This window comes from Rhynchophorus ferrugineus, unplaced genomic scaffold (assembly GCF_030347505.1).
Source record: "Rhynchophorus ferrugineus isolate W39M unplaced genomic scaffold, kcgeb_rfMv2 rfM1, whole genome shotgun sequence".
Classification (NCBI taxonomy): Eukaryota; Metazoa; Arthropoda; class Insecta; order Coleoptera; family Curculionidae; genus Rhynchophorus; species Rhynchophorus ferrugineus.
In genome coordinates this window covers 30,786,414-30,798,392 of record NW_027472580.1, presented here as the reverse complement: position 1 = coordinate 30,798,392, position 11,979 = coordinate 30,786,414, and the positions used below count along the sequence as shown (strand labels likewise).

Here is an 11,979-nt window from a genome sequence, read left to right as displayed (position 1 = left end):
TTCCTCCTCAAGAACCACCCGCCTAAGTGTGAGGTTCTCCATAGGAACCTTAGCACACGATAACACCATAATAAAATCCCTACCCGTCCACAAACCACGGTAGTAAACAAACTACAACAGTCCCAATCGTAACCCAAGGTCTGTGTCGCCCACAAAACAATCATATCCCGAACCTGAAGCGACATCAGCCGAAGACCATTTGGTTCTAGCTGGTCAATCTAGAAAACGAAAAAAAAATCCGCCAATTTATCTACTTTCAAAATTCCAATTCACGATTTTGATTCAAATTTCAACAGAAATTTCCAGAACATAATTTATGTTCATGTATCTTCCAGATTTTTATGCACTACTTCTATGTTAAAATAAGCCGACTTGGTTGGGGCACTGATCAAGGCGACAGGTCGGTCCTCCTATTGTTGCGATAGTCGCGGCATCAAATTCTGCTGAGGTATAGATGTAAATTTGTTTGTGATTATTTATAATTGTGACTTTCCAAAAGGCAATAATGCAAAATACGACAAGAAAAATCGTCTCAGTCACGCCAGCAACCAGGCTAGGTAAGACCAGATGTCTTCTGGGACGATCTCTAAGTTGGCCATTCGTGAGTTTTAATGCCCAGGACCACGACCACGTGATTGGGAGCCCAGTCTAAGTAGTAGGTCTAGTCCAGATAAACTCTAGTTAGTAAAAGGAAGACTTTAAAATATCAACAAAAAAAGAAATTGACATAGTTGTTTGTTTCCAAACACTATCGTTATTTAATGGGCCTATAAACAGTGGTATCAACTATTTAGCCGACAGGAGACTTAATGAACGTGATGTTATTAATTTCATAAAAAATATGTACCCTTGGATTCATTCTTTTGGGAAAAAAATTTACCTGATATAAATTATTGTCATAATAAAAGTTTCCATGTTATTCTAATTTCAAACAAAAGTATACTGAATGGAATTTCGATTATAAGAGACTATATTAAAAATGATTTAGTCACGTGGAATCAATATTCGAGAACACGAGAACATTGTCACTTTAACCACCGAATAATAAATTTCCATCGAGGATCGAGGCATACGGACGTCGCGCCCTATTTACTCCGTGCAACCAATACGATTTAGCGCCATAATTCATTCGGCCAGACGTTGAAGTTAATGGAATGTTCCGTGGCCGACAAATGGCCTTTGTCGTTATATTGCACGCTAAAATCTCTGATATACCAATGCATTTTTTGTCCGCTTTTTTCGTTACGAAACTTCCATCAATAATCAAATATAAAAACGTAAAATTTAAATATCCGTTCATTCATTATCAATAACGAGAAACTAAACTTGAAAATGTATATTTTTAAAATAAATTGTATTTACTTACTTGTACTTGGCAAACGATCTCGGCGTAGGGCCAACAGTTTTTCAGAGATGGTAAAATGGCAAAAGGCGTAACACATAATCCCATGGCCAGATCATTACAGGCCAAAGAAGTCAGCAAGTAGCGTGGCTGAAACGAAAAGAAAACAATCCAACAAATCGCATTTTATATATTGGTACTAGTCTAGATTGTTTTGTTATCCAAATTCAATTATGTTAGCATAATATGAAAGGCAGGGCTCAAGTATTTTTATTGTTCATATTTATGTTCCTAAGTAATATTTTTTAAATGTTATAAGTGGTCGAGGAAAAAGTAATTTGTTACTTTTTCATGCTTCTTAAAGATAATTTGTTCATATATATTTAAAACCCTTATTAATATTTTTTTTATTACTCTTCCTGAGTCCACAATCTGCCCTATTGGCAGTAAGTATTCCTTATGTCTACATTATATTTACATGGCATGTAGAAAATCACTTCATTAAGCAATCTTCTGTATAAAATATTATCTTAATTAATTAGACTTATTCTAATGCTTATTCTAAACTCTACATATCTCCAGTAATCAGATCAGGTGGTGTTAAACGTTTTAGTCTACGCACTTCACTATCACGTCGCATATTTGGCTGATTAGCGAGTACATAGGGATGCACTGATACTCTTTCGAAGTACTTTACGCAAACACGATGAATTACACTCGTTATAGGTTCTAGACGAATATCGCGTTGTATCACTTTATTTGAAATATAGTACGGAGCATCAACAATGCCACGCAACACCTTATTTTGGAACCGTTGAATGATGGATATATTAGATTTGCTAGCGGTACCCCAAAGTTGGATTCCATATGTCCAAATGGGCTTGAGTATAGACTCATACAGCTATACCTTGTTGTCTAATGATAACTTGGATTTACGCCCGATGAGCCAATATATTTGATATAATTTTAGTCCCAGTTGTTTCCGTTTATAGAGTGTGTGCTTCTTCCAGGTTAGGCGTCGATCTAAATGCATACCAAGATATTTAACATGCTCTGATTGGGGGAATTGACGATGATTGATATTCACTGGTGGACATGTTCTTCTACTACAGGGTAAACGTTATATCCGTGGATTTTATTTCATTGGCTTTAATGCGCCATGTCTTCAACCATAATTGTATTTGCTCCAGGTGGGTTTGTAGGTTTATTGATGCTATGAATAGATCTTCATGGGATGCTAAGATTGCTGTATCGTCTGCATATGTTGCCACAGTAGTTATTTTTGTGGTGGGCAGATCAGCCGTATACGGAATATACAGTACTGGACCCAGTACACTACCTTGCGGAACTTCTGAATATATGGGATTTAATTCGGTATATTCATCGCCTATTTACAATAAAATGTCTGTCAGTGAGATACGATTTTAGTAACTGACAGTCCGAATGAGGGAGAAGTTTCTTTAGTTTAACCTGCAAGCAATATGCCATACTTTGTCAAAAGCCTGAGATATGTCCAGAAAAGCAGCCGAACAATATTTTGTGGCATTTAGGTCAGCGTTTATTTCGTTTACAAGTCTATGCACTTGTTCTATAGTCCCATGCTTATTACGAAAGCCAAACTGATGTTCTGGAATAATTTTTCTTTTTTCTCATATAGTTTAGCTTTTTTATGGATAATTTCTCGAAAACTTTCGAGATTATCGGTAATAAACTTATAGGTCTGTAGGAGGTCACATCTTCTGGTATTTTTCCTGGTTTTAGAATCATTAATATTTTAGCTACTTTTCAGATACTAGGGAAGTAATTAATTCGTAGCATAGCATTAAATATAAATGTTAATAATTTTATACCCTTTTCTGATAGTTCTTTTAAAATTTTACCAGTAATTAAGTCATAACCAGGAGCTTCTTTAATATTAATCTCTCTCATTATTGTATGTTTAACTTTTTTGACCGTTAATTTCTCGTGCGGTAAATCCATTTGAAATGGCGAATCTAGAAAGCTAGTAATTTTATTTTCCTCATCTTTATGTAGCTGAGACTGGAAAGGTTTAAAAACATTTTTTAAGTGTTTTAAGAAAATGTCGGCCTTCTCTTTATTGCTTCTAGCCCAATTATTTTAGCTTGTTTTAATAGGTGGGTTGTTATTTTATTGTTGGTAAAATTATGATTTAATCCTTGCAGTATTCCTCAAAAGAGGCTTGTGATAGCCATTTGTTTCAGCGATTGAAGCTAACTTTACATAAGTGAATTGAGCCGAGACTGGATCAAATGCTAATTGGATGGGTAAATAGTCCGAGCTTTAATACAGATGTGTAAAAATATTTCTGAATTTTTACCAGCCACTAAATACGTACCTGGTCTAGCGTGGTCGAGATGCTTTTTCTATGAATCAATTCTAGACGCTGTTAAGCGTTAGCCAAGTGTTAAGCCAGTTCTTATCGGTTGACAGAGACAAATTAATAGATTGGCTTCGAACTTGAATAATATATTTATTTTTAATCCAGGAGATTTTAGGACCGACCATATGAAGATCTTGAAATATAGAGAAATAATATCGGAATAACAACAAAATATTGTTTGCAAAAGTTATGGTTAACTATTTCGCTAAAAGTATTAAATTATTTATAAGGCTATACCAAAGGCAGAGACATTTAAAACTCCAAAAAAGTACTTAATAATTTTTCATTGTCGAGCTAGTATAAAGCTAACGCAACATGGACGAGAATGTGAAATGTAATACATTAAAACATATGTAAAAAATTATTCGGGTACGTTATTTCTATAAAAATCGCATAGAAATAAGATACATACAGCCAAAAACTCCATCCGATACTTATATTAGATGGATATTATGTATGTTATATTATAAAAAGTGCGCCTAGAACTCTACTTCATGGGTGGCGTGGTGTCGTTTTATATATTGATAAATAATTATATTTTTTATCTTATAAAAATAGTTTTAAGCCGGCTTGGTGGAGCAATGGTAAAGGTGATAGGACGGTCCTCCTACTGTTGCGATAGCCGCGGGTTCGAATCCTGCTAGGGCATGGTCGTAAATTTATGTTTGTGATTGTTTAAAATTTGTGATTGTTCTTGGCAAGAGTATAAAATCCAACAAGGAAAATGGTCCCAATCTCGCCCTTAACCAAGCTGGGTAAGACCGGATGTCTTCTGGGATGTTTTATAAAGTTGGTCACTCGCCAGTCGTTACGCTCAATGCCGAGGACCGTGGTTCGGAGCCCACGATAAACTTTAGGTTCACTCCAGATAAACCCATAGTTGGTAAAAGGAGACTTTAAAATATATATATATATATATATATATATATATATATATATATAAATATATAAATATATATATATATATATATAAATATATAAATATATATATATATATATATATATATATATATATATATATATATATATAAATATATAAATATATATATATATATATATATATATATATATATATATATATATATATATATATATATATAAATTATTGTATTTCTTATATAGTATAGTATTTTTTATAAAAAATAATTGAACTTAAATTCTTCATAGTACTTTGTAGTGTAATTTTTACATCATGATTAATACATTATAATTATTACCTTACAAATTGTTTAATAAGATAAGAATAAGCAATAAAATGTTATTCATATTACACTTTATAATACATGAACACATGTATCAATGAACTTAGCAAAATTTAATTTCAGTTTCAGAGGAAATTTTAGGTTAATTCTTGAATTCAACATAATATATTCTACAACAAATATACGTATAATTTACAAGAAATGGCAACGTCGCAAATTCAAATTGTCGTGGTTTTTACTAATAGCTCTTGTACTAATCTCTTTTGTACTAATGTTTTCTTCCAGCCTTTGGAACTGTTATTCGAAAACCATTTCTCAAACAGATATTATACTCGAAATGATACCCGATGCAAAATTTTTAGTAACGAATAGCCAGAAGTAAATAGTAAATGGAGGAGTTGAATTTCTGACAAAAGTATCAATATTAAGTTAAGTCTGATAAGACGCATTATAAGGACAAGAAGCTTTATCTAGTAATAAGTTCTTCGTTATAACTTCATTCAAACAATAAATAACATTAAAATAATTATAATTTTAGATATTTGGCTTCAATAACTTCAATCTTAACAGGTCAATTGAATTGTCCCCAGCCGGACACATAGATGGCGCTACTAGAATTAAATCCGTACGTTTCTTAATTAGCCATAACTCTCATAAGATGCGTGTATAAATTTGACAGCTGTCGGATCATTACTTTGTGAATTATAGCATTTTAAGTGAAACAACTTTTGTTATTGTGAAAAAAATGGATACAAAGGAATTTAGCGTGTTGATAAAATATTGCTTTTTGAACGGAAAAATACAGTGGAAGCAAAATATTTGGCTTGATGCCAAGTTTCCGGACACTGCCCCAGAAAAATCAACCATCAAGTATTGGTATGCTAAGTTTAGATGTGGTGAAATGAGCACCGAGTGAAGGCAGTGGTCGCCCAAAACAGGAACACCACGAAAACAATAAAAAATTCCACAAAATGATTTTGAAGGACCGTACATTGAAACTGAGTGAAACATCAGATACTCGAAAATTATCAACTGATCGTGTACATCATATCATTCACGAATATTTGGGTATGAGAAAGCTCTGTGCAAAGTGAGTGCCGCGCGAGCTCTCGTTTGACCTAAAACAACGACGAATTGATGTTTCGGAGCAGCATTTGAAGATGATCAAGTGTAATAAACAAAAGAGTTTTGCGTCGATATGTGACAATGGACGAAACATGGCTCCATCATTTCACTCCGAAGTCCAATCGACATCATTATATCATCGTCATCCGAGTGGACTGTGCACGATGAACCCACTCCAAAGCGTAAAAATCCGCAACAGTCGGCTGGCAAGGCTATGGCGTCTGTATTTTGGGATGAGCATGGAATAATTTTCATTCACTACGTTGAAAGGGAAGGACCATCAACAGCGATTATTACATAGCGTTATTGAACCGTTTGAAGGACGAAATCGCCGAGAAAGGGCCTCATTTGAAGAAAAAGAAAGTGCTGCTTCATCAAGACAATTCACCGTGTCAAAAATCCATGAATTGGGTATCGAATTGCTTCCTCAACCACCGTATTCTCTAGATCTGGCCCCCAGCGACTATTTCCTGTTCTCAAATCTCAAAAGGATGCCAGCTGGAAGAAATGTTCGTCAAATGAAAAGTTGATCGCCGAAACTGAGGCCTATTTTGAAACAAAGGACAAATCATACTACAAGAATGGTATCATCCCACGTGTATCATTCTTGAAGGGAATTATGTCGAATAAAAAAAACTAATTTTGCCAAAAAAATATGTTTTACTATGGTAGGCCGGGGACTTTTCAATTGACTTGTTAAGTCTTACGATTTTTTGATTACTAATCTTACCCTAGATTTCTAATTTTTTCAAAAATGTTAAATTATCCCATACTCTACCAAAAATAAGTTAACAATAAAAAAATTATGCATTATTATCTTCAAGTACAGTCTCAATTTTACATTCTTATTACGTACTATATAAATGTGGTATAAGGAAAAGAACCATAACTATAACTACAAAAGAATTGTAAAGATGTGGTTTGCCTGAGCCACGCACTTTATCTTAACATTCTTTGTAGGAAGTCTGTATATAATAATTTAAGTATGAGACTTGTAAAAGCCAAAGGAATATACAAGAGATATTACAGTCAAAGAAACTACGATTTCCCTATGGTCACATTGATATAAAAAGACCAGTAAGAACACAAAAAAACAGAAATAAATGACAGACGATTTTCTGCTTTTTAATAAACATTTTGCATACATACGACTTATCGTAAAATTGGTATGTATTCAGACATTCACTGATATAAAAACATACTTTATATTCCACGGTAGCGGCCCTCTAACGTACCGACACGTTCTATAACGAGCATTATGTTCCTTTTGGGATTTGAAAACTCCAAATATAAATCCTTTTTTAATAGTGGTTATATAGTGGAAAATATCGTAATATATGATAATGTAAAAAGCTTATTTTGCTGGACATAGCAGCAGGTTTCTCTATTTTCACCTGAACTAGGTCAATATCTGGATTTTTTAAGTAAAGCAGATGACCATAATTAAGCTACTAAATATTAGTTCACATCTTATATATGTATATATATAAAATCGAAAAAAAAGATCTTATCCTTAAAAGTTCAGTATCTAGTGTTCCGGTGAAATAGACTCAATATTAAATTATATATTATAGATATATTGGCTTGATTAAATTAAATTTGACAATACAATGTCATTGAAGTTGCTTGTATACTTCTATTTACTAAATTGTATAAAAATCAAGTAAATAAGTTTATGTTAAGGTAGTTAAGTTTGTATTAAACAAAATTTAGTTTATTAATCAATATTCAACAACTGTGGCTGAAGACATCACGTATTAAAGCAAATGTAACATTCACTCTGCGTAGAAGGACATACCCTCCAGCAAATCTCAATAATTGTCCACTTCCTCAAGCTGAGGATGCTAAATATGTTGGTACGCATCTAGACCGATGTCTGGCAAAACAACTTGGACTTAAAATATATCAAATGTATTGCCTTATCGGGCGCAAAAATAAAAATCCATGTTATGTTTAGATAACAAGTTATTGCTATAGAAATAAGTACTTAAACTTATTTGGTCATATGAATTCCAGCTATGGGATACTTGTAGCAAGTCTAATTTAACTGATGCTCTGTGCTATATCTCTAATGAAGTGACACAATGTCATACCACTCTAGATCTCATAACGAGTGTAATTCAAAGTGGTTGTATTAAGCACTTTAAAAGACTCTGCTTGCCAATATGCTCGCTAAATGTGCGACTTGATAGCAAAGTGCGTAGACTAAAACGTTTAACACCACCTGATCTGATTACTGGACATATGTAGACTTTAGAATAATATTTAGAATTTGACTAACTAATTAAGATAATATTTTACACAGGAAATCACTAAATGAACTGATTTTCTACACGTTATGTATATAACATAATCATAAGAAATGTTTTTTGACCACTGGGCAGATAATTGAACCATAAAGAGTAATAATTAAAAATAACTTCGCATTAAGATATCACCATAAGTGCAGCAGGATTATAGCCATGAATATACCGGGTCGGGGTGAAAAAGACTTAAGAGTTTGAGCTGTATTTTTATTGAAGTAGTCTTGCAACTAATTGTCTTAGAGATTTTTCTTATGATTACCGTTAATTATTCGAAGTTCAAACTATAATTTTGAGTGTAAATCAATAATGCTAACTGGAAAAATAAGAGAAGTTTAGAAAAAATAACTTTAAAGTATATTGCGAACTAATATAAAATAAATTGTGTCCCTGGCATCTTTATTAGAAACGATTACGAAATCCAGCTATATTTAAGAAAGTAAAAATTAGTACAAGTTTTCACAATTTTTACTGGCTATAAATTTAATAAGTCAGAATTTTTATACAATGACCTATATATATTGTGGCAACTTTAAAAAGTAGAAAGATTTGCAAAATGTTTTAAATAAATAGTATTTAAATTTACTGTCCATTGCACGAGAGTTTATATGATATAAATTAATTTTTTTATTAAAATTGAAAGATGAAAACCCTAATGATACATATCCCGATTACTGTAAAATAATAAGTATTACCTCTAACATTCGTAAAAAAGGCGTGATTATTTCTTGTCAAATTTGACACCCTGATCTATGAACAAACACAAGAAAAGAAATAAAATCACTAACAGCGAATACTCAAACCTGACCACACTTTCAAAATATAACTATTTCCGTAGCAGACGCAGAAAAGAAAATTTTAAAAAAACGTAACATTTTTCCCAGTTTATCTATAAGAATACAAACTCAGTATATATTGTATTTCAATATTATCGAGCAATATATAAAGAAATAAAATACAAAATATAAAGGAAGCACATTATATTTAAGACGCATAGAAATGGAAAACAAAGGACACATTACGAATATATATGTCTGCAAAATGGGATATTAAATTAAATAGTACTCAACCTTTTACCAAGAGGATTTTTTTCTAAGGCTATTGATTAATTGTAATTGAAGGAAAAAGGATCAAGAAACAAAAGCCGTCAAGTTGATGGAAAGAAGATATATATAGAAGCTCCTCCAATAATGGATATTTAATGTTTGTACTTCAGGTAAATTATTGATAATGTAATGTTTCGTCTAGAGATTAATAGGTTTTTTATAAAGCTCCTTTTTATGGATCATTTACAATTGTTTAGGCTTATAGACAGTCCGTTGATATATTTCATACAGTCTATTTTAATTCAATACATTTAAGTCATAACATTTTTTTGGTTAAAATATTTCTAGTCGAGATTATTCACAGCTCACGATGGTGGTTAAAAATTTAATAACCTAAATTTAGCTAAATTTAATAACCATGTAGAAATATAATGGCAAAACGACGGTGAAAACACTTTATTATAACTTGTTCTATCGTCTCACCTAAGCTGCAAAAGAGAAGTGTCCCTGAATAAAAAATCCCTATTTTCCAAAGAATGACCGCAAATGATATCGATTGTTACCAGACTAAGGTGGCCTATACTATTCCATCTGTAGTATGAGTTGATTCAACTGTCGACACAATAGATGCTTTCAACAAATCGTACGATGCGATAGAAGTTTGTCCATTCGGTTATACAACTTGTCGTATAACGGATCGTACATCTTAGGTGGTGCAACTTGCCGTAAAATATATCGTGCATATCGGTATCTACTACAAATCGATCCCGTTTGTATAAGTAGCCGTACTAGAGAGAGATTCTGGTAAAACAACCTGTCGTACTACTGATCGCTATAGGTTGCACCACTTGTTGTACTGCATATCGTTTAGGGTTATCCAACTTGCAGTACAACGAATCGTACATCTCTGGTTGTACAAATTGTCGTACTACATATCGTAGGTCGCAAGATTGTAGAACTTGTCGAGTTGAACAATTTATCGTAGTAAAAATTGATTTGGGTTGTATAACTTGTACTACAAATTTCAGTGACAACGCCATAGACATGAAATTATCATTTCGACGTCGGATGGTACAACTTGTACTATAGATTGGATAGTGCATGGGCCGTTTAAGAGCCAGCCATCAACCAGAGATTAGTTGCCATTTGTGATTAGTTATTTTGACATTAACATATCTTGAATATTTGAAGAACTATAATTTCCAGAAAAATTAGAATATATAGGAAATGTGTACTTATCATACTGCATTAGATCTTATCAGTTCTTGTAAATTAAAAATTGTTAAAAAGTTATATTTTAATTATATAATTAAATATTTTTCTCATATTTAGTCTGATATGGTTTTTTAATTTTCAGCAATGTTTTTATCTATAAGGTATATTTACAAATCAGAATAATATATTAAACGTATATAAATATAATCACTAATATCACAAATTGCCACATATTGCCTTTGATACAGTCTTCAAACATACTTCGTTTTGATCCCTCATCATTATATCACACATTTCCCATACTTCTCGTGTTTGTCTTCATTAGTTAACACTTAATTTAGTAAGATGAATACTAATTTGATAGTAAAATATATTTTTGATAAAATAAATAAAAAACATCATACAGTGAAAAGTTACTACCTTTACAAACCCCCTTGTCATCTGTTTACATTAACTGGCATGGCAAAAATTACCGGGGATTCACATGTGCGCAGAACCGAGAAGAAATTCTTCCACAAAAAACCGCGAAAATATTTGTGAATGCCTTAAGTTATTTGAACTATTGAATTTAAATTATATTATTCCATCGAAATATCTGTGTGCGTTGATATAGATAAATACTTTTAGTGTAAAATTTGGAGTCATGTTAGAGATAGTTAGGTAAAGTTTCAGAATTCGTAGGTGGGTAAATTTGTCAACGGTGTGGATAAAACACTCAACTAACTGGCAAAACGATGTCTTAATATAGGCGAACATGTGTCACTACTAACGAGAATTGTTATTAAGATATGCAGAAAAAAACAATTAAAAATAATTATGTTGTATTTAATTAAGAAATATCGGTATTCTTCACTATTATTTACTTCAACTTTATACACTCATCCCACTGATATTCCAGTGTATGGATGCCATCACTGCGGAGGTGTTTCAAAAGGTCTGCAATGTGAACTTCTATGGCAGCTATAATATCTTCGCTATATGAAAATTGTATTGAATAATATAATTTCATATTGTAAGCCTGGCGAGTAAGGTGGATGCTTACACTGTATTATACTTAATTCCTTTTTTTAAGGAAGGTTCTTTGGCTAGGTGAGTAAGTGCGTTATTTTGACGAATTTTTTCTCATAGACCAAATCTTTTCATAAAATTTAACCTATTATAATATAAATATTGCATTGGTAGTGTCCATTCTACAACTTGGTTCAATAAGTCACAACTTCATTCTTTCGAATATTTTTCCAACGAAACAGTTTGTTTTCATCCCCATGAATCCATAATCTTATACTAATTTCTTATGGCATAAAATAATAAAATAAAATAATCAGTCAATCAAATAAAAATAATT

At 32.2% G+C, this 11,979-nt stretch overlaps 1 protein-coding gene across 1 annotated transcript in view; it reads right to left on the bottom strand.

Annotated features, from left to right (window-relative positions):
* Positions 1-1,365: 1,365 nt before the first annotated feature.
* LOC143206685 (uncharacterized) overlaps positions 1,366-11,979 on the bottom strand; it is a 216,585-nt gene continuing 205,971 nt past the window's right edge. The window contains exon 5 of the mRNA XM_076419343.1: positions 1,366-1,492. The gene's annotated coding sequence lies outside the window, so the exon portion shown is untranslated. The remainder of the gene's footprint in view (positions 1,493-11,979) is intronic.